This window comes from Dipodomys merriami, unplaced genomic scaffold (assembly GCF_024711535.1).
Source record: "Dipodomys merriami isolate MVZ:Mamm:240054 unplaced genomic scaffold, mDipMer1.0.p SCAF_16, whole genome shotgun sequence".
NCBI lineage: Eukaryota > Metazoa > Chordata > Mammalia > Rodentia > Heteromyidae > Dipodomys > Dipodomys merriami.
In genome coordinates this window covers 27,636,850-27,659,791 of record NW_027202937.1, presented here as the reverse complement: position 1 = coordinate 27,659,791, position 22,942 = coordinate 27,636,850, and positions in this window count along the sequence as shown.

Below are 22,942 nucleotides of genomic sequence, written 5' to 3'. Positions count from 1 at the left end.
CACATAGTACGTTAAAAACCACACCAATTAAGAAAAACCTCTTTTTCCATGCCTTAGAGTTCATTTTGATAAGCATTATCTTATATGGTCATATGTACATATCTAAGCAAGTGGTTTTATTTAAAGTATTTCCTCTGCTTTCATGTTAAAAAGACAAAAAGAGACACCCATGCCAGTGCCTGTAATCCCAGCTTAATCCCAGCTTCTTATGAGGCTGAGATCTGTGGATTACAGTCCAAAGTCAGCTTGAGCAGAGGCAAGTCTGTGAGACGCTTAGCTCCAATTAATCACAAAATGCTGGATGTGGGGCTATGCTTCAAGTGGCAGAAAGTTCACCTCAAATATAAAAGCTAAGGGAGAGTATACAGATCCTGAATTCAAGCCCCAGAACCAACACAAGAGGGGTGAGGGGAGAGAGAGACAGAGAGAGACAGAGACAGACACAGAGAGAGACAGAGACAGAGACAGACACAGAGAGAGACAGAGAGACAGTAACTGAGATAGAGACAGAGACAGAGAAGGAAGGAAGGAAGGAAGGAAGGAAGGAAGGAAGGAAGGAAGGAAGGAAGGAAGGAAGGAAGGAAGGAAGGAAGGAAGGAAAGAAGGAAGGAAGGCAGGTAGGGAGGAAGGAAGGGAGGGAGGGAGGGAGGGAAGGAGGGAGGGAGGGAGGACTCAATATTAGGTCCTTTTTGTTTAGCAATTTCCTAGGGCACAATTGTGTTTCTTTATGTCTTCTGAGTACAGAGATTATATTTTCAAGAATATCTGTAGAACAGACAGACTCATTTACCTTCTGACACAAAGGTAAATAAATACACTTATAGCCCCTTTACACATCTGATTTTCTGAGTTAACTCTCCTCAGTTGCGACATAAATTGGGTCACAGGTTCTGCCAGGACCCTACAGTATAACCTAGGTTGGAATTTGAGGTCAAGAAAATTCAGTACAGACATGATGCTCATGCTATAAGCCATAAAGTCGTTCATCTCTGGACCACAGAGTCTCATGTCTTCTTCCATGATATGAAATAATAGTAGAGTAACTTGTTAATTTTAAGGGTGGTAAAAAATTCTAACTTTTGCTGCCATTCATCACAGTACTCCTCCCTTGATTCATTTATATGGTTACTTCCCTAGGAGCAACTTTGTAAATCACTTTAGATGTCTCAGTTGCCTCTCAAGAATAAAACATTAGGAAAGTGTGACTGAAAATCCCCTAACCAACACCAGCCATGGATTGTAGACTTCAATTTCCAGATTGTAATCATATTTGAGGCCACCATCAGGGAAATTTAGAAATAATTTCTAAGTCTGGGAATATTTTAAATAATTTAGCATCATGTTAAATATTTAGCATCAATCTTCTGATGCCTTGTTTAGAATTTCTTATTCAATTTTATTTGTAGCTCTTAATGTGTATAAAAAGAAATATATCTCAATACTAACAATGGTCTGGTTGCAACCTGCCTTTGTGATTTTTTTGTATGTTGTCTAGACTCTAAGACTTTGAAGAAGAAACTGTGGCTACCATTCTTGGCTAGGAGGTAGTATTGCTCCAAGACTGAAGTTCTTACATAAAAACAACACAAAACAAAAATCCCAAATTGATTGTGTCTTTTCATGTTGCTCAACAACTGTCAAAGGCTTGAGAAATTTGTTTTGGATGGGGCACAAATATTCCTCTGTCTGTTCCCAGCCCCACTATATAGTCTGCAGTTCTTCCCTGCCCACTGATTGATGTCAATGTGAAATCTCTCAGACAGAAGACAAGAAATCTGTCATGGGTTTTCTGGTTCTTCCAGCTTCTGGTTAGGACCAGAGCCAGCAATTATACACACTTAGCCCTATTCTCTTCATGAATAAAGAGAAAGCAGGATCTCCTTGGGTTGGAGAATAACTACTTTATCCCTCGAACAAAATGACTAAGTCTCACCAACTTGTAAAAAAGGCAGGGCCTAGGGCATGTCAGGACAAGGAAGAGTGGTAAGTTATTCTCTGTCTTTCCTGTGTATACTTTCAGAACTAGGGCAAGTCTCTGGCAGAACACTGAGGACAGCTGGAATGCAGAAAACCTGCACAGTCCCATCAGAGCAAATTAATCCCATCAGACACTTATTCCACACATTTATTATTTACTAAGTGAACTGGGGGGTAGAGTCTGCTGTGGTGTAGACTCTGGGGAAAACGAGAATGCAAACTACCTATGACTTTTCTGCCTTAAATAGATATGCAAGGGAAGATAAAAGATACTTAAAAACTAACAAATGTTATTGAAGTTAAAACAAGAAAAAAATGAGTGTTGAAATAGAATATAGGAGTAGATGAATAGATAGAGGCCTTCTAGTGGAAAGATGTAGAAATTTAGAAGTAGAAGAGGAAGAAAGGGGAATAGATTTCTGATACAAAGACCTTAACAAGAAAAGTTCAATATGCCTGGATATATATAGAGAGAAAAAAATGGTTTATGAGGAGATTGATGAGAGTCTTTTTAGGGTTATTAAAAGGTTTATTTTAATGAAATCACTTCTATCCACTGAATTTGGGGGGGGAAAAGACAAGACAAAAATCTCCCATCCTGGTGTTTACAAATTAAGAGTAGTAGTGGAGAGTCTAGTAAAGAAACTTTATCTTTAATCTTATGGCTGGTACTAATGGCTGATGTCTAGAATCCTAGCAACTTAAGACATATGCAGTTCATAGTTTTTCAGGTCAAGTGTGGTGGCATATACCTGTGGTCCCAGATTCTTGGGAAGTAGAAGATAGGAAGATCATGGTCTAAGTCTGGCCCATGGAAAGGAAGAAGGAAGAAACTCTATCTGGAAAACAAATGTGTGTGTGTGTGTGTGTGTGTGTGTGTGTGTGTGTGTGTATGTTTGTGAGAGAGAGACGGGGGGGGGGGGGATTTCTATACCTGGGAAAAACAATGAGATAACAAGTACCGGTAATTAACTTAGCATAGAGATAAAGGAAAGGAATAAGTTACACACAAGACAGAAAATGCTAACAAAATTCAATATGGCAGCCCAGCAATCATATAAGTATTTATAATGTATATACATATATCCATAATGTATATAGTATATTTTTAAAACCAGCCTATTATAACTGTGTAGCATTTTTCTGGTTTAAAATTTATTCTTAATTTATTTGTAAATTGACAGTTACAGCTGTGTGTATTTACTCTTCATAACCATAGTGGTTTAATATATAAATAATTTGTGATAAACTTAAGTAATAACTGTATTATGCTACATGGCTCTCATTTTGTGCATTTCTTTTTTTAATCTAAAAGCAGAGACAAGATTTTTTTATTTTTGCCACTTCCATTCAAAATATTGTGCATTTCTTTGATTAAACTTTATATTGTAAAAGATAATAGGAGTGTTGTTTTCATCCTAATAGCTGAGAAAACAAATTCATGAATGTGTCCATTTCAGGTCTATTATTATATTCCTTTTAAGTTTAGACTAGAGGTTTATTCTGGCCACATAAATTATTATGTGTCTACACTTAGAACCTCAAAAGTGAACAATTAGGCAATTTAGTTTGATCCTATGTGGAAAACTATGAGTATATCTGAACCCTGTATTTACATATTAGCTTTTTATTTCTGGATGACAAATCTTAGGAGGTAGATAACTCAGTAGACTGAGAACTCTGGCTACCACATTCTCTATCTTATCACATCATGGTAGAAGATACACAATGAGGACACCCCTGAGGTGGCTCCTCCTCTTTAAACTTGTAAGAAACCAATTGTGCCAGGTGTCCTAATGAGTCACTAGTCTTTCTCCTTGTAACAACAACAACAATCCGAAAGCCTTATGCATGAACATGAATGAAGGCTCTTTATGAATGAGCATCCCTACTGCAAAGAGATAACTCTGCTTTTGTATTTACTTGACAACAAGTTGGTACACATTAGAAAAGCACATCCCAACACACTGCGCTTGGGTTGCAGACCATTGTCTCCATTTCAATGTCTAATCTTTGTTTCAGTTTAGCGCCATCCAAACACCTGTGTATAGAGACCTGCCCCCTGTAGAGTGGCCAACAGTGAATGCCAGAGCACTGCTGATTCTGACCAGGTGTGGGGCCCAGGCTAGGATAATCCATCCCTCAGAGCAGTGATCTCTCATCAACAGGAAGGAAATAACTACAACTTCCTTCTACCTCATGGGTTATTTTTAGGGATTAATTTAACTAGCTTATAAATGGGCCCTGCCAACTGGAAAGTACCATAAACATGTAACGTGATAAACTTAGCACATCATACCCACTACAAATTTCATACTACATATGAATTGACCCTTTTGTAATTTAAAATAATTGACTATGAGCAAGGTCAACAACTAGTAGGATATTTCTAGTATCTCTCATTCCCAAGGATTATTAGGAATCGCTCCCATTAAAAACTGTCCTGGAGGAGTTTTGTACCACTAGATGTCATCTATAAAGATTTAATATCTTAACATTCAAGCTCAGAAGGAACTCTTTTCCAGGAAAGGAAGGGGAAATCCTGTGCCCTTAAGAGATTTTTTTTTTAAATGTTGGCCATATGGTCTTAGGTGTTATGAAGAGATCATTGCCAAAAGAATATGGAGTTCCATAATGAATATTTGAAATAATTCTGTAAACCTTGTGTTTATAGGGTTTTTTTCCAAAGTTGAATTTAATTTTTATGCCTATAAATAATGCCAGCTTGTTAAAATCCTAAGGCATTCTTTTGCTAAGGGTGTGGAAAACAAACATCTGTTCAGTGTTTATTGGGTGAACTTGAGAAACATGTCTATAGTGTGTAGATGGTAAGAGGATGGACTGTGGCCTGTGGTTTTGAACTGGCCTGGAAGAGGAGTTATATAGATGATGGGGAACTGGGGGTAATTTTCTAGTGGTTCCCTCTCATATCTCTAAGAAACTTTCATGCATAGGAGATTAGTCAGATGTCCATGAACCACAAGTGTATTCTTACTCATGATATAAGCTTACTCAGGAAAACATCACTAAGTGGTCGCTGTTTTTTGCACTTCAAACATTTGCGGTGGTTAATAAATGCCAAATATTCATTGACCCTTTGCTTCAGATGTAAAGCAGAAAATGATACACATCCTCCATGACTGGAAGCAAGGCTGTTGCATGAGCTGGAATTTAGATTTTGAAATCTACTTCTGTCTACCAGGGAAATCACATCCCAGGTGTCCAGTATTTCTGCTTAGATCCCAGTGAACACAGAAGATAGGTGAAGGAGGCCCCCGTGGTCAGAAAGAGTGTTAGAGAAGAAAGCAAGAAGGCTTTGGAGATGGCATGACTATAAATGGACTGATGAAAACTTACCAGACCTTCATCCAGTTGACACTCAGGGACAAAATCATAGCGACTTGCTAAGAGCCCTGGCCTTCTGAAGATCTGATCGCATGCTTCTTTATCTGGTAAAGATTTGGGGAGGAGGGCTTAGAAGTTGGTATACTTGTTGGCTCAGTATCTGAGCCCATACCTTCCAAATGTTCATCTTGCTCTTAAATTTTACTTTGATAGAAGAATGGATGTACCCATCTGTCCTTAGGAATGAACTGGTACAAAAGGAGAAAGAAAAATGGCTTGGTGAACATTAGCTGACCCAGAAGAAAGGAAGAAGTGTTTGAAACAACAAGAAATCCAAGTCATTCTCATTAAAACAATGCCCACATTGGAGCAGAGAAGTTGTCTTGAAAGATCTTGGTTTTTACCTGCACACTGACCTTGAGATGCTGTGGTGATATCACTTCCTACTAGGCATTTGTATTTGACAAGCATGCCAGCATTCCAAGGAAATATGGAAAAATAGGTACATAAAATGATTTTCAACATTTCCAAAGGGAGTTAATTTTTCTAAAGAAACACACAAATATTCACAAAGATAGCAAATACTGGACAAGAGAACTGAGACTAAGCTTATCTAGAGACAACATTATTAGATTTTACTGAAAACTCTATAATATCTCTATCATTCCCTCTCATAAAATAGGAATTACTCTTTTGTAAGTAGTTTGGGAACTAGGAAGTAGAATACCAACCCATGTACAATGTTGCTTTATCATTTTGGGGTAATCAGCTGCACAGAGCCATAGTTTAACAACTTTAACTCAGTTTGGCTTTAAGTTTCTTATAACCATTTTCTGTCACTGATTTAATTATACTCTCTTGGAGTCATGAGTACTTTCTTACTTTCATGCTGAGATTACACCCCAGGGTCTCATACTGTTTTTCCTGATGCACCTTTCTACTCCCAGCCCTAATTCTATTATTTGTATGTATTTTATGCTTATGCATGTATTGGGCAAAAATGCACATAAATATTTTCTTCTTTGAACAGTAATAATATGTAACAATATGTTCTATTTTATTAGTACATATTAATTACATAGAGTAATGGTTTTTACTGTGACAATTTCATAGATGCATATATCCATTTAAGTTGTTAACATTATTTTTCCAATCACAAAGCTAAAAGTTAAGGGAACCTAAGCAATTTTCCCCACATCAGAGCTAGTAAATAGTGGGGTCACTTCCTATGTATGTTATAAATACACATAATAGCTATAACTACACATATAATTTTATTTCTTAAAGCTTTTCAGGTATTGGATTTTTTTACTTCTCATTTTTCCTTTCAATCCAATGCTTTAGTATCTCAGATGTAGTAACTATCCAAAATGTCCATGAGCCTCAATTGATTGAACTCAGCAGAATTCAGAACAGTGGAGCTCAGCCAGATCCTACTGTGCAATCCTGAGAAGTGACAAACATTCACAGACTCCACCATCTAAGTCTCTTTTCTCATAAGCTTCCCCTGGCACTGAAGGACTACTTCTAGGTATTCCAAAGACTGGAAGACAAGATTGGAGCGGTACTGTCTTACCCCCTAAAGGGTCCCAAGGGCTGCGGACATGTCTAAGTAAGAATGCAGGTCAACAGGTCCTGGAAGTTAAAAGAGAAAAAGAAAAAAAAAGATATATGCAAACAATTTTCTGAAAAGGCTGCACAATCTGCATGAGTTTACAAATTTTGATCAAGGTAAAGTTTTTTTTAAGTGTTTATTTTTATTATTAATATGTTGTACAGAGGGGTTACCATTTCATGAGTCAGGTAATGAGCACATTTCTTTTTCTTTTTCTTTTAGGCACTGTCACTCCTTCCTTTACTGTCTCCCAATTTCCTCTTTCCCTTCCTGCTCCCAAGATACATAGGCCTTTTCTACATAATATATACTGAATAGCATGATTGCATTTGTTCACACTTCTTTCCATTTTCTTCTCTCCACCACCCTTAGCCTCACCAAAAGGAAAAAAAAGAGGCAAAACAAAGACAGTTCCAGTAAACAGGTTTTTTTTTAGTGTCAAGGTGCTGTACAGAAGGGTTACAGTTATATAAGTAACTATTGATCAGCAGCACATAGGAACAATGCTACCTGAAATGTGTTAGTTCCATTTTCTGGCCTGTTTCATCCTGTATTGAAGTTCTAGAGAAGTGGTTAGTTTTGGTTTTGGTTTTGGTTTTTTTTAAGGAATAATTGGAAGTGTTCATGTGGCAAAAATACAATGTGTCAAAGTATCACGAAAGCTTTTTTTTTTGGTTTTTGTTTTCTCTTTCCAGAGATGAGAGGCGAGACAAAGGTTGTCATTGGCCTTTACTTTTTATTCTTGCTGAGTAAGTAAAAAGAAATGGAAAATGAGGTTCTTCCAATTTCAAACTGTTACAATATGGTTGCTTGCATGCCCTACAGAGGATTCCTGAAGGCACCAACCCAGTCACAAATGTGTACACATCAGCATTTTGCATAAAAGAAAAACAGCCATATTTGACTCAAGCAACAATGAAATCAATACAGAAGCATTTCCAGAGAAGTCCTGCAGGTTTTTTATGCATTTGCAGCTAGTATATTGTGCAAAACAATCTCTGACTGCTTAATAAATCAATTTTAGATCCACAATCCCTCAACTTCCATGATTTTCTTTATCATCGCCCAGAGAGCACCCTAAAGACATGGAAGGGCATTTGTTTCCCCTACTGTTGCCATCCTTATTAGATGGTTTGTCTCTCTGCTGTTTTTTTTGGTTGTGTTTTTTGATGGGTATGAATACAGGGGTTAAGTTAATATCTTGCAGTCTTTCAACCACAGCCTCCTCCAAAGCTTACCGAATATCATAAAAAGAGCATCTGATCAACTATAGAGCCAAACATGCTGTCCTCAGCCCTCAGGCTTGGATTGGACCTTTCTGTCAATACAACGGTCCCCATTCACATAACTATACTGAATTGCATTTACCAAAGAATGTTTGAGCTATCTTAATGGATCAAACAAATACTTCAGAAACTTCAAAAAAGCATGCTTGATAGGATTTTACAAATATGTACAAGATTTTGCTTGCTTAAACACCTTCCAGAAATTCTGAATCCTATTTTAAGTTTTGTTAGAGCTGAAATCTATGGCTTTGAGTGTTATTTTCTAAATATGTTGCTTTTTAAAAAATAAGGAAACGTATATAATATATATAAATGTGACCGGTATATAATAATGAAGATGTTAATATTAGGTCATGGGGAGGAATAAATATTTTCTTCTTAGTAATGAAACAATCATGGTCAAAGAACAGAACAAAGAAATCAATCTGTGAATGTGGTTTGGTTACGTTAGAAAGTTTTAGTTTAGAATTCTTGCTGTACATTGCCAATTTTTATTGTAATACATTCATACTGTGTTTGTATTGAAATATCTATACAATTCTTCCATTGTATCTCAGCATCCTCATTTGTAAACTTGGAATAATATTGATTGTCTTAAGGGCATAAAGGAATTATTATTCAAAAACATGCTTAGATCAAACACCTCTCATATAGTATATTCAGCTACTGTTATTACTAGTCTCTCATTAATTTTTTTAATACTTAAATATTGAACCTGTTTGTTTATAACTACATTTCTTGTTGTTGTTGTTGTTCAAGTCCTAGGGCTTGAACTCAGGACCTTGGTGCTTTACCTAAGCTTTTTGTTTCCTCAAGTCTAGCACTCTACCACTTTAGCCACAGCTCTACTTCCACCTTTTTGGTGGTTAATTGGAAATAAGAGTCTCATAGGTTTTCCTTCCCAGGCTAGTTTTAAACCACAATTCTCAGATCTCAGTTTCCTCAGTATCTAAGATAACAGGCACAAGCCACCAGTGACTTGCCTATATTTACATTTAGTAAATGTTTTCAACAGGTAGGTAGTTGGAAACCTAGTACCCACTTAAGCAATGTTTCTTAAGTTAATCAGTGCTCTGAAACTTAAATGCATACTGAACTATATGATAGGCAAAGAGCCCAATCTTATATTTGAATTATATACTTACATATATACCAGCAAGTGGCTGGTAGCTCACACTTATAATGCCAGCTACTACTCAGTAGGCTGAGATCTGAAGATTGCTATTAAAGCCAGAGCCTGGGCAGGAAAGTCCTTGCAGCTCTATATTCAATTAATCACAAAAAAAGCCAAAAGTGGTGCTGTGGTTTCAGTGATAGAGCATTAGCCTTGAACAAAAACGAGCTCAAGGACAGCACCCAAGTTCAGAGTTCTAGCCCCTGGACTGGCAAAAACAACAACAACAACAACAAAATTATACCAGATCTGATATAACCACACAGAGCCATAAAGCAACTCCAAGTCAACACCATCCTATGTTCAAATCCCCATTTCACATTACCTCCTTCATCAAAATTCTCTTGATCAGCACCCTCCCCTTTCCACATCAAGACTACAAGGCTTACTATATTCATTTGCTATGGAATTTCTTCCATGCTTCCTGGGACATACTTATTTGTTTAACAGTGTATTTTACCTTACAAACAAGAATCTTGAAAGAAATTATGTTTTCCTCAAGACTCCTTGTCAGATGTTCATAGAAGGGTCACACTATGTTTTTGCAGAGGGATGAATGACTCAGTGAAAGCAGGAGTCACTTCAGGCTGAGCTCCTGGACAGAATAAAGAAATGTAAGATACTCTGCCATCAATACTATGGCAAGCCAATGGAATTGAAGTGTTTCTATGTACATGGGCTGAGGAATAATAAGAACCAGTGGTGGAGAGACTATATATTCCAAAAATCCTAGGAGGCACCTTTCTATTTAAAAAAAATGGTTTAAAACCTTTTCACATTTCATACATATACATATTCACTTTTAGTACATATTCATAGAGTGGAGTGTGATATTTCCAGACATGCACACAGCACACACTAATCAAATCAGGGAAACTAGCATTTCCTTCTTCGTAAAGCCATCGCTTTATGCCTGCAGCCTTCCAGCTTCCTTTTTCTTCTTAAGCTACATAACAGGCTATTGTGAACAGAAGTCCCCCTTCTATCTAGGAACACAGAACTAATTCTTTCAATCAATGTTTTCACCTGCCATCCAACCTTCCTTTATCTCTTGTCCTTCTCATCCTTCTTTCCCGGTGCTATTCTGCATTCAGACCAATTTCTAACTTTATGTTGTAGTATTCAAAATAGTATTTTATGAGGAAAAAATTGCTGCCCATTCCCCAAATTGCACCTTAATCATATCTTCAATCAAGTTTCAAACTGAGCCAAAGTAATTCTCTCCCTAGAATGTGCATCTCTTCAATCTTACAGTTAATACTAAAGGCATGTCCTTATTCAATCAGTGCCTGATCCTTCTGTGGCACAGTGGTAGGAGATAAACAGAAAAAAATGCCTGGGTTGAAATTCTAACTCTGAAACATGGATATTACTTAACGTCCAGGTGCCTCAGTTTCTTCAACTATATTCTCAACTTAATTAATGCAACTGATCTCACAGGTTAGAAAAATGTTCTATATGTATATATTATATGTATGTGTGTGCTACATATATACACTATATACTGTGTATAGATATATATTATGTGTGTACATATATAGAATCTAAATGCTGTAGTAAATACGTATACATTTATATGTATATATGTAAATGATATGGTTTTTAGAGATATGTACATATGTATTCATATATGTGTATAAACAAAAGTGATAAAAGGTAATAGGTAAAAGCAAGACTTCCATTTAAAAGAAAATTCCATTTTCCTATCTTCTTTCTGTGGATGTTAGAATATTCGTTTTTTTTTTTTTTTTTTTTTTTTTTAAATTGTATTTTATTTTATTTGAGAACATACTGTACAGAGGGGCTACAATTACATGGGCAGAATAATGCATACATTTCTTACCAAGCATTGCAGCCTCCTCCTTTGTTTACCCTTCACTTCCCTTCCCTGCCTCCCCCCTCCCCCCACCCAATTTTACCCCCCTCCCCCCACCCAATTATACCCCCCTCCCCCCCCCACACCGAAATTGTAAAGCTGGTTTTGACATGACATTTTGTACTTCTCATTGTTGCAACAGGTCCACCTGAATCCTTAAACGATTTGTTTGTCCCCATCTCCTCCACATGATATACTGATATCAAATATAGTGAAAGCGGGGGTTACACTGTGGGGGAGGGACATACAAAGCAATAAAGGAATAATCTTATAAATGCATTAGAAATACATGCATGAAAGAAACGAAAACATTAAAATACATATTTAAGGGTTCATTTTCCTAACATCACATTATCTGGCCTTTTCCGCTTGACTCATACCTATACTAGATATTGCAAATAAGGGAAACCATGGGACCTATGCTTCTTTGGGCCTGGCTTACTTCACTTAATATAATTTTTTCCAAACCTTTCCATTTCCTAACAAATGGGGAAATGTCATTCTTTCTGATGGAGGCATAGAATTCCATTGTGTATATATACCACATTTTCTTGATCCATTCATCTACTGAGGGGCATCTGGGTTGGTTCCATATCTTAGCTATGGTAAATAATGCTGCAATAAACATAGTTGTGCTGGTAGCTTTAGTGTGGTCTTGTTTGTAAACATTTGGGTAAATGCCCAAAAGTGGGATTGCTGGATCATAGGGGAGATCTATGTGAAGTCTTTTGAGGAACCTCCATACTGCTTTCCAAAGTGGTTGAACAAGTTTACATTCCCACCAACAATGAAGTAAGGTTCCTTTCTGTCCACATCCCCTCCAGCATCTGTTGTTATTAGAGTTCTTGATTTTTGCTGTTCTAACTGGAGTGAGGTGATATCTCAATGTTGTTTTGATTTGCATTTCTTTTATGGCTAGGGATGTTGAACATTTCTTCATGTGTCTATTGGCCATCCTTCTTTCTTCTTCAGAGAAGCTTCTCTTTAAGTCTTTCGCCCACTTATTTATTGGGCAGTTGTTTCTTTGAGGATTTGTTGTTGGGTGGTTTAATTTTTTGAGTTCCAAGTATATTTTTGATATGAGACCTTTGTCCGTTGTATGGCTAGTAAAGATCTTCTCCCAATCGGTGGGCTTTCTATTGATCTTGCCAGCTATGTCATTTGCCCTGCAGAAGCTCTGCAATCTTATGCAATCCCATTTGTCCAACCTTTCTTTGATTTGTTGTGCTTCCGGGTCTCTATTCAGAAAATTTCGACCTGAGCCAAGGAGACCTAGGGTTTCTCCTATTCCATCCTGTAATGTTTTCAGAGTGTCTGCTTTGAGTTCAAGGTCTTTGATCCATTTGGAGTTGATTCTGGTGCAGGGTGATATATAAGGATCTAGCTTTAGTTTTCTACATGTAGTTAACCAATTTTGCCAGCACCATTTACTAAAGAGGCTGTCTTTCTTCCATTCTATTGTTTTAGCTTCCTTATCGAAGATTAGATGGCTATAGGTCTGTAGGTTCATTTCTGGGTTTTCAATTCTATTCCATTGGTCCTGAGGTCTGTTCTTATGCCAATACCAAGCTGTTTTGATTACTATGGCTTTATAGTAGAGTTTGAAATTTGGTATTGATATTCCTCCAGCAGTGTTCTTTCCGTTGAGGAGCGTTTTTGCTATTCGGGGTCTTTTATTGTTCCATATGAATTTTTGGATTGCCTCCTCTATTTCCTTGAAGAATGAGGGTGGAATTTTGATAGGTATCGCGTTGAATTTGTAGATAGCCTTGGGAAGTATTGCCATTTTCACGATGTTAATCTTGCCAATCCAGGAGCATGGGAGGTTTTGCCATTTTTTAAGTTCTGTGTTGATTTCCTTTTTCAAGATTTTAAAGTTTTCATCATAGAGGTCCTTCACTTCTTTGGTTAAGTTAATTCCTAGGTATTTTATTTTTTGTGGGGCTATTACAAATGGAGTTGCTTTCCTAATTTCAGCCACACTTTTCTCATTGTTGGCATATAGAAAAGCCATTGATTTTTGGGGGTTAATTTTATAACCTGCTACTTTGCCAAAGTTTTGAATCAGCTTGAGTAATTTGGGAGTGGAGTCTATGGGATTCTTTAAATACAAGATCATGTCATCTGCAAAGAGGGAAAGTTTTATTTCTTCTTTCCCTATTTGGATCCCCTTTATGTCTGCATCTTGCCTTATTGCTGTAGCTAGGCATTCTAATACTAGATTGAAGAGAAGTGGAGAGAGTGGGCATCCTTGTCTTGTTCCTGAGTTAAGAGGAAATGGCTTTAGTTTTTCACCATTGAGTATAATGCTGGCTGTAGGTTTGTCATATACAGCCTTTATTGTATTGAGGAATGTTCCATGGATTCCTAATTTTTCCAGAACCTTCATCATAAAGGGGTGTTGGATCTTGTCAAATGCTTTTTCTGCATCTATTGAGATAACCATGTGGTTCTTATTCTTGCTCCTGTTGATGTGATGAATAATATTAATTGATTTGCGTATATTGAACCAGCTTTGCATCCCTGAAATGAATCCTGTTTGATCATGGTGTATGATTTTTTGGATGAATTGTTGAAGTCGATTGGCCAAAATTTTGTTGAGAAGTTTTGCATCAATGTTCATCAAAGAAATGGGTCTATAGTTTTCTTTCTTTGATGAGTCCCTGCCTGGTTTTGGGATGAGGGTTATGATGGCTTCATAGAATGTGTTTGGTAGTGAGCTTTCTCTTTCAATTTCATTGAAGAGTTGGAGGAGTATTGGTGTGAGCTCTGCTTTGAAGGCCTTGTAAAATTCCGCTGTAAAACCATCTGGTCCTGGACTTTTCTTAGCTGGGAGGTCTCTTATTGCTGTTTCTATTTCAATGCTTGATATGGGCCTGTTAAGCTGGTTTAACTCATCTTGGTTTAGTTTTGGCATGTCAATATTTGCTAGGAAAAGGTCCATTTCTGTCAAGTTCTCAAACTTATTAGCATAAAGTTTTGAGAAGTATTCCCTTATAATGTTCTGAATCTTGGTTATTTCCGTGATGATGTTTCCATTCTCATCTCTGAGTTTATTAATTTGGGTGTGCTCTCTCCTTTTTCTGATAAGGTTTGCTAAGGGTCTGTCGATTTTGTTAAGTTTTTCGAAGAACCAACTCTTTGTTTTGTTGATTCTTTCTATAGTTTTTTTGGATTCTAATTCATTTAATTCTGATTTAATTTTGATTATTTCTTTCCGTCTACTGGATTGGGGTTTATCTTGCTGCTCTTTTTCAAGGAGGTTTAGATGTGTCATTAATTTGTTAGTTTCCGATCTCTCCAATTTGTTGATGTAGGAGCTCAGAGCTATAAACTTTCCTCTGAGTACTGCCTTTGCTGTGTCCCAGAGGAGCTGGTGATTTGTGTGTTCATTTTTGTTGAATAGCATGAACATTTGAATTTCCTTTCTAATCTCTTCCATGACCCACTCATGATTCAGTAGTGTGTTGTTCAGCCTCCATGTGATACCGGACTTTCTTTGGTGGCTTTTGGTGTTGAGTTCTAATTTTATTCCCTTGTGGTCAGAGAGAATGCAAGGTATAACTTCAATGTTTCTGAATTTAGACAAGTTTGCTTTGTGGCCTAAAATGTGGTCTATTTTAGAAAACGTTCCATGTGCTGCTGAGAAGAACGTGTATTCTGATGCTGCTGGGTGAAATGTTCGGTAAATGTCTGTTAAGTCTAGTTGATCTATGCAGCTGTTTAGATCTGCGGTTTCTCTGTTGAGTTTTTGCCGAGTTGATCTATCTAGTGGGGAGAGTGGTGTGTTAAAATCCCCAACGATTAATGTCTTTGGATCTATCTGGGATTTGAGGGAAAGTAGTGTTTCTTTGATAAATTTGGGTGCTCCATTGTTTGGCGAATAGATATTTAGAATTGTAATATCCTCCTGAAGGAGAGATCCTTTAATTAGTATGTAGCGACCTTCTTTATCTCTTCTCACGAATTTTAATTTGAAGTCTATTTTATCTGATATTAGGATTGCAACTCCCGCCTGTTTATGAGGGCCGTTTGCTTGGTAGATTTTGTTCCAGCCTTTAACCTTGAAAATATGTTTGTTTTTACGGGCAAGATGTGACTCCTGCAGGCAGCAGATAGAAGGGTCTTGTTTTTTAATCCAACTAGACAGTCTATGTCGCTTAATTGGAGAGTTCAGTCCGTTAACGTTAAGAGATAGGACTGAGAGGTATTTGGGAGTTCCTGCCATGTTATCCACCTTCTTGGGGGCTGTGAAAACTGGGTTCTTCCTAAGGTTCTTGGATTCTCCGTTTGTGTGCAGTTTCTTGGCCTTTGTTGCGTTCTTGTTGGTTTTCTATGTGTAGGACATCTTTAAGAATCTTTTGCAGGGCTGGTTTGGTGGAGATGTATTGTTTCAATTTTTCTTTGCTATGGAAGGTTTTTATTTGGCCTTCAGTTATGAAGGAGAGTTTAGCTGGGTACAGTATTCTTGGTTGATAGTTGTTTGTTTTTAGGGCATGGCATACGTCATTCCAGGCTCTTCTTGCTTTGATTGTCTCTGCTGAGAAATCTGAGGTAATTCTAATTGGTTTCCCTTTATAGGTGATTAATCTTTTCTCCTTGACAGCTTTAAGGATCTTTTCCTTGGTCTGGGTTGATCCTGTGTGGATTATAATGTGACGGTGGGATGTCCTATTCTGGTCTGGTCTATTTGGGGTTCTAAAAGCTTCTTGTATCTGAATAGGCCTATCTTTTTGTATGTTTGGGAAGTTCTCTGCTAGGATCCTGTTAAACAAATTTCCTAGACCATTAACTTCTGTTTCTAGGTGCTCCTCTACACCCATTATCCTTAAATTGGGCCTTCTGATGGTGTCCTCCAGGTGTTGGATAGACCTATCATATTTCTTGGACTTGTCTTGGATGGTTGTATGTTCTTTCTCTATAATATCTAGGCTGTCTTCAATCCCTGAGATTCGATCTTCTGCATGGTCTAACCTGCTGTCAAGACTCTCTACTTTGTTTTTTATCTCTTTTCCTTCTAATTGGTCAGCTTTGATGGCTTCAAGTTCTTTGTTGAAGCTCTGTTTTAGGTCTTGTATGAATTTCTTTACTTCCTTAATTTGGTGTTCAGTGTTTGTTCTCAAATCACTTAGTTGATTGGTTATGGTTTCTTTGGACTCCCATTCCTTCTGTTGGGTTCCATTCAGCATTCCCTTTGTGGTCTCCCTGACTTCCTTCAGCTCTTTGTTAATGGATTCCATGAATGTCTTTAGTGATCTTTGTGTATTCTCTACCTGGTCTCTTAATTCGTGAATTACTCTTTGATTAGTTTCCTCCCTTCTGTGGGATTCCTGCAGTTCTCTTTGAGTGTTCTCTGCCTGCTCACGCCATTCCTCCCTTTCTCTTTGAGTATTCTCAAGTTGTTCACGCAAATCCTGTATCTGTTTTTGAGAAGCTTCCTCACGCTTATGATATTCCTGTATAAACTTCTGGGATGCCTCCTCTCTCTCCCTATCACGCTCATACAGAGTCCTTTGTACATTGTCAAACTTCTCATTTATCATGTTTGCTATTAGTGTTTGTAGAGCTATTTGGGAACTCTCCTCTGGATTATTCTGTATCTGTTCTAATCCCTGATTATCAAGGTTGGGAATTGAGATACCCGAATTTGCCATTTTTCTTGTGTTTTTCCGGCTTACTCGGCCCATTTGAGATAAAGATTGCACCAGTTTTGTGCTAGAACACTATCTTAAGGCAACCATCAACCAAAGTTTGCATTTGTACAGTCAATAGTCTACAGATACAATCTAGTTCAACAGATACATCTATTCAACATCAAACGACTATATGTTAAAGGACTTCGAACCGCAGAAAAGAATTTGGAAAACCAGAAATTATTAGGATTAGTGAGAGATGTGGGTAAAAAATAGGAATAGATTGGTGTGGGGAGGCACAAGGAGAGTTAACTATGTCCTACTCACAGTGCAGGAAATGGGTTGGGTAGGATGCAAGTAGAGAGAGAGAGAAAAAGAAGAGACGGAAAGGGGTATAAAGAGAGACCAGAAAAAGAATAGAAACGTAAAAATTAATGTTATTATAGAGGTTAAAAGACCGTCTATTTAGAGAGGAATGTGAATATGTTCAGAGAAGGGGAGGGACATTGAGGAGATGTGAAAAGCTTTAAGGGAGAAGAAAAGATCAGAAGTTCAGTAGAGCTAGATAAAAAACAAACAGATAATTAAGAAAGAAAGAAAAAGAGAAAGAAGACAAGAAAAGAAAGGAAAACTCTCATTCACGTAATTCTGAAATAAAAATTATAAGATGAGAAAAAAAAGTTACTGGAAAACAATTATTTTTTCAAAAGAGGCAAAAATTAAAGATTGATAAAAGTTTTAGAAGGGAAAAAAATTTATATACATATATATATATATATATATATATATATAAGGTAACAAAAAACAAAAAACAAGCAAAAAAAAAGAAAAGAAGAAGAAGAAAAAAAAGAGAAAAAAGAAAAAAAAAAAAAAAAAAAAGAAGAAAAAAAAAAAAAAGTCTTTTGATTTTTTTTTTTTGTTTTTTTGTTTTTGGGGGGGGAGGAGTGGGAAGAATCCTGTATCTCCCTTTTGTCTGCAACCAGTCTCTTGGAGTCTCTGGTCAGCTTGAGGTCCTGTGGCTTGATTGGTTTCTTAAGTCAGTTGGTTGGAAGAGGCAGAAAAATGCTCTGCTTTACCCAAGATTTTGAGATCCCCCTCCCAGGTTAGTTTTCTGGGAGGGTGGTCTGCTTTGAGAGTCACAAAAGAGGGGGATGTGGTGATGAGGCTAGGTTCTGGGTGGAGTTGAGGCCTTTCAGCAAACAGTAGCTTTTCCCTGGGGCTATTTTGTGATAACTCACAGCGCCCAGCCTGGAGCCATTCTCAGGGTTTCTGTTTTTCAATTGATTGTGGTGGCTGCTAGAGGGAGGGGCAGCCTCTGGCTCTGGTTACCCAGTGAGGCTAGGCTGGCGCCTGTGCTGGGTGACTTTTCCCTGGATGGAGCTGAGTCTGGCAGGTCACTTCGGCGTTAAGTTCTTGTGACCTGCTAAATGACTCATTTTATTCCAAGGCCTGAGCTGAAGCTAGCAGCAACTCCGAGCTTTGTCGGTATCCAAGATGGAGATCACCGGTGCTGGGGGGGGAGGGGTGGCCTTCCTTCCTCTGCTCCCTGAGGAGTGAGGATGTCGGGCTTGTACTCACGCTGAGTCTTGGGTCCTGGGTCGTCTCTGGTGCCGAGTCTTGGATCCTGGGTCGTCTCTGGTCTGCAAGCTGCAGGGTGAAGATGTCCGCTCTTTGTTGGTTCTTGCTGGTGTTGAGTAGAATCCGCTCGGCCGCTGCGTCTGGCTCCTTCGTCCCGGACTCTCTGTGTGAGCGCTCAGGTATGGCCCCCGGCTGTGGTCTCTGCCGCTTGCGACCCTGTCGCCGCCGCAGCCGCCGTGGCGGCTGCTGGCGACCACTTGCCTTGGCTTCCCCTCTCTTGTCTAACTCTCTGTCCTGTGATGGCACACTTGGTGTGATTCTCTGGCTTAGGACTGTTCACTGGAACTCTAAAGCTGCTTTCTATGCGAGAGCTTGTTCAGATTCCAGCTTCTCCTCCGCCATCTTCCCGGAACTCTCAGAATATTCGTTTTTCTCCTTAGTTCCTAGAAGGATGAAAGCATTAATAAAAGAAAGCACTTAACTTAATTTGTTTTTTGTTCTATTTTATTAAATACCCATTAAGTTCTATATGAAATACCCCAACATAATTAACTCAGGAGTTTAAAAATCTGCTAACCACATTAGAATATTGTTTTCCTATTTCTATTGTAACAGTGTCTCCTATGTGCCAAACTCCATTGTAAGTAGTTCCTGAAATTGCTAACTAATCACACAGAGCAGGTTGGAATGTGGCTGAGTGTACATAGGATACGGGACTGGGAAATAAAGAACCTCAGTACACATGTGTAATAAATAAACGGGCCTTCCCCAGGAAGGGCCTGAACCACAGGGATAGATGAACACATCCTGGGCCTAGCCCACAATGAGCTTTCAATTAAGTGAAGCACTGGGGAAATCCTTGTTCACAAGACAAAGTAGTACCTTATAAATGGGACTTCCTATTTTAGAAGCAAAATGGAGAGAGAAAAGCTTACAGTCCTTGGGGAACATCAGGGAAGCCTTCACACAGGAGCCATTCCATAGAATTTGTAGACTAAAAATTCTTTCTTCAGTTGAACTAAGTATTAACTCTAAATGAAGAAACCAATGTTTATAATTCAGGGCCCATGATAGATTAGATGCCCAGGGAAGCCTTTTCCTTTGTTTTCCAGTGAGTTTTCCAATCTTGGGGAACTTACTCTAGATAAATGTGTTGCTTACAGTTACCCTACTTGAACACTACACCTGCCTTTTTTTTGTCTCCCCGGTCTTGGGACTTGAACTCAGGGCCAGGGTGCCTGGGTTTCTTTTGTTCAAAGATAGCACTCTGCCACTTGAGCCACAGCTTCATTTCAATCCTTTTAGTAGTTAATTGGAGACATGGAATTTCCTGTCCAGTCTTACCTTCAAATCATGAACCTCAGATCTCGACCCTTTGAGTAACTAGGATTACAGCCCCTGGCTTATACTTGCTTTTTGAGCAATGCAAAATGTTGTTATTTTCTGTTGGTTTCAGAGTCCAAAAGATGAAGAACAGAGGGAAAGGAAGGAGAAAGACAATGTTTGGTCACTTTAAGATAGTGGCTGAAAGAAATTCCAAAAGCAAAGCACAGGATGTGCTCCACAGGAGAGGGCAGCTAAAGGTCCCTGCTCCAAGTGGACTCTGTCTTCTCCAGGATTCCCTCAATCCACTTAGTCTCAGACACTGTCTTGAGTCAGATGCATCTAATTCTTCTCTTACTGTATTCTTCTGACACCTTCTCCCACTTAAGACACCCTTTACAATGATCCTATCTGGCCAGAAATGTCTCCTGTTGGGCATGTAATTTTGTTTGTATGATTCATTTGGCTCACCTATTACCTTTTCTATGGAATCTATACACCACAAAATCTGTACATACATGGAAGTTATTTATTTCTCCAATCAGTTTGCATCCTGATTTATGATGAGTTGAGTTTTAATATAAATAGTTACATGGCTCAATGAATATAGTTCTATGAGAGAACACTACTGCAGATGATACTGATAGTTATCTAGTTTAAAGTCCACCAAGAGTGGCATGAGTGATGTAGACCAGACACTAAATTCTAGGTTCTCTGCCTTTCTCTGCATTGCTGGGCTTGGCCTATCAGAGCTGGGATGATGAGCTTGGGCTTTCTAAGCTCACCACCATCATTTAAAGTAAAATAATATCTATCAGATAACCAGGGTGACTGCCAATTTTTTGTGCCATCAATCTAGTAGGATTATTGTAAGTATGTTTTCTTAATTCGAGAAATCACTGCTATCATTTTTGATCTGCTTAATTTAGTAACCTAATTTATAAACACAACCAATTACTGATGATGACTGCAGGATTTTTTTCATACCATTATAATAATAATTTCAATGAAACTATGCTAACTCAGGGTCTTAAACTTTTATATAAACAGTTTTGGCATATCTTATCAGGTTTATGATTTATAATAGACAATTTAATCCAATTATAGAAAGAATGAGTTGGCTTTTTGAAATATTCACTAAAGAACCTAAATCAGGGCTTGGCATTAAAAATTAGGTATGTGAAGAATCAAGTACTAATATGAAGTTCTAAATATAGAAATTTATTCACTAATAAGGTCTAAGGCTTGAAATTAGGCCACTGTAGTGCTTTATAAGGTACCTGGCTACAATTAGAACCCAAAGTGGAAACTTTGGACAAATATTTAGATGTTGCTTCTTTGAAGTTGATATTAATAACTATGAAAAAAAGCTAAATTGGTTTCTATTTGGGCTAATTATCAACTTGTTAATGTATTATATATATATATATATATATATACACACACACACACACAGACGCACACATACATATACATACAAAAGATTTAGTTTTCAACAAAATATATTTTCATTAGACTACAAAAATGTCTAAATGTTTAGAATAAATATTTATACTTTTAAGTAAAGGTTTATCTTTAAAATGATTTAAGTACACATATAGACCTAAGTCATTTACTTTGATAGATATTTGTGAGTTCATTTTATGTATTTTATTTTTAATTTTACTATTTGTTTGCTAATATTGGAGCAGCAGCTCGCCTTTGCTCAGTCTACTACTTTAGCCATACCTCCAGACCTATGATTTTATTTTAGTATGAAAATTCTTGTGTTTGCAAAGCATGAAAATCCAAATATTCATATCAAGGGGTTTTGCAACCAATAGAGTCTAGACCAATGCCGTGTTTAAAGTTAATGCAACATAATTTAATGTGGAACATGGAATGTTTTGTCATAAATACCCAAATTTAAATATTGGAAAGAACATTGTCACTTTGCAGTGCTTTATTTTTAAGTACATTTAATTCTCTGATCTTCAATATCCTCATTTCTAAAATGCTTTATTATTTATAGAGTTGTTTGGCACATGCAATGCAGAAATGAATGAGAAGACATATGAAAAATCTGATGGAGAGGAATGCAGTCAAAAGAGATGTATATTTTTATTAGAGCCCCACTATTAGATAATATTACTAAGTTTTCAATAGTAATTTCTGACAGCAAAACTATAAGCCTTTATTTATGCTGGTATCTAAAATCCATGTATAGATACAAAATTTGGTTTGGTGATCATCTTTCTGTAAATTTTCCTTTGAGTCCTTCCATAAATGCTTAATCCTTTGGCTTCATTTCAATACCTTCACCTACAGCTTGGTAGAGTCTCACAAAGTTAACAAGAGTCTCTTGGAGAGAACACTGGGCAATGTGGTGGGAATCGTAGTGTACAAACAAGTTAGCAAAGGTTTTGGAGGAGGTGGGGCTGTTTACTGACAAATAATGATAAAGATCACATTTTCGTTGGGGTGGGGGGAGGGAAAGAATGGAAAAACACATTCCTTAGCATATCCTCCCAGATTTCTTGTAATAAAATCCAGAGTACATTAAATGTAAAGCATTCCTTAATGGTCCAGATTACATACAGTTTTTAGTATAGGATGGTAAGTAAACCAATATTGAGATTTGTAAAGAATGTGCAATTAGCTGGGTGCCGGTGGCTCATGCCTGTAATCCTAGCTACTCAGGAGGCTGAGATCTGAGGATCTGGTTAAAGCCAGCCTGGGCAGGAAAGTCCATGAAACTCTTATCTCCAATAAACCACCAGAAAACTGGAAGTGGAGCTCTGGCTCAAGTGGTAGAGCACTTGCCTTGAGCTGAAGAGCTGAGGGACAGTGCCCAGGCCCAGAGTTCAAGCCCCAAGACCAGCCCCCCCCCAAAAAAAAGAATGTGCAATTATTTTAAATTATCGATTAATATAGAGAGACTCTCCTCAATCAACCTTATCTATCTACTAGACTACTACTCACAAATTTGCATGTGCCTCATAGGGCCTGCATGCATGCACCAGCCACCTTGGGTTGCTAATAGATATCAGTATGGAACTTAGAGCAATGTAGCAGCAATGTGCTCTCCACTTTGGAATGTGAACGTGTTTTGCAGTGGACAAGCCAGGCTGAAGCCCTGTGACCCGGGAGCAAGGG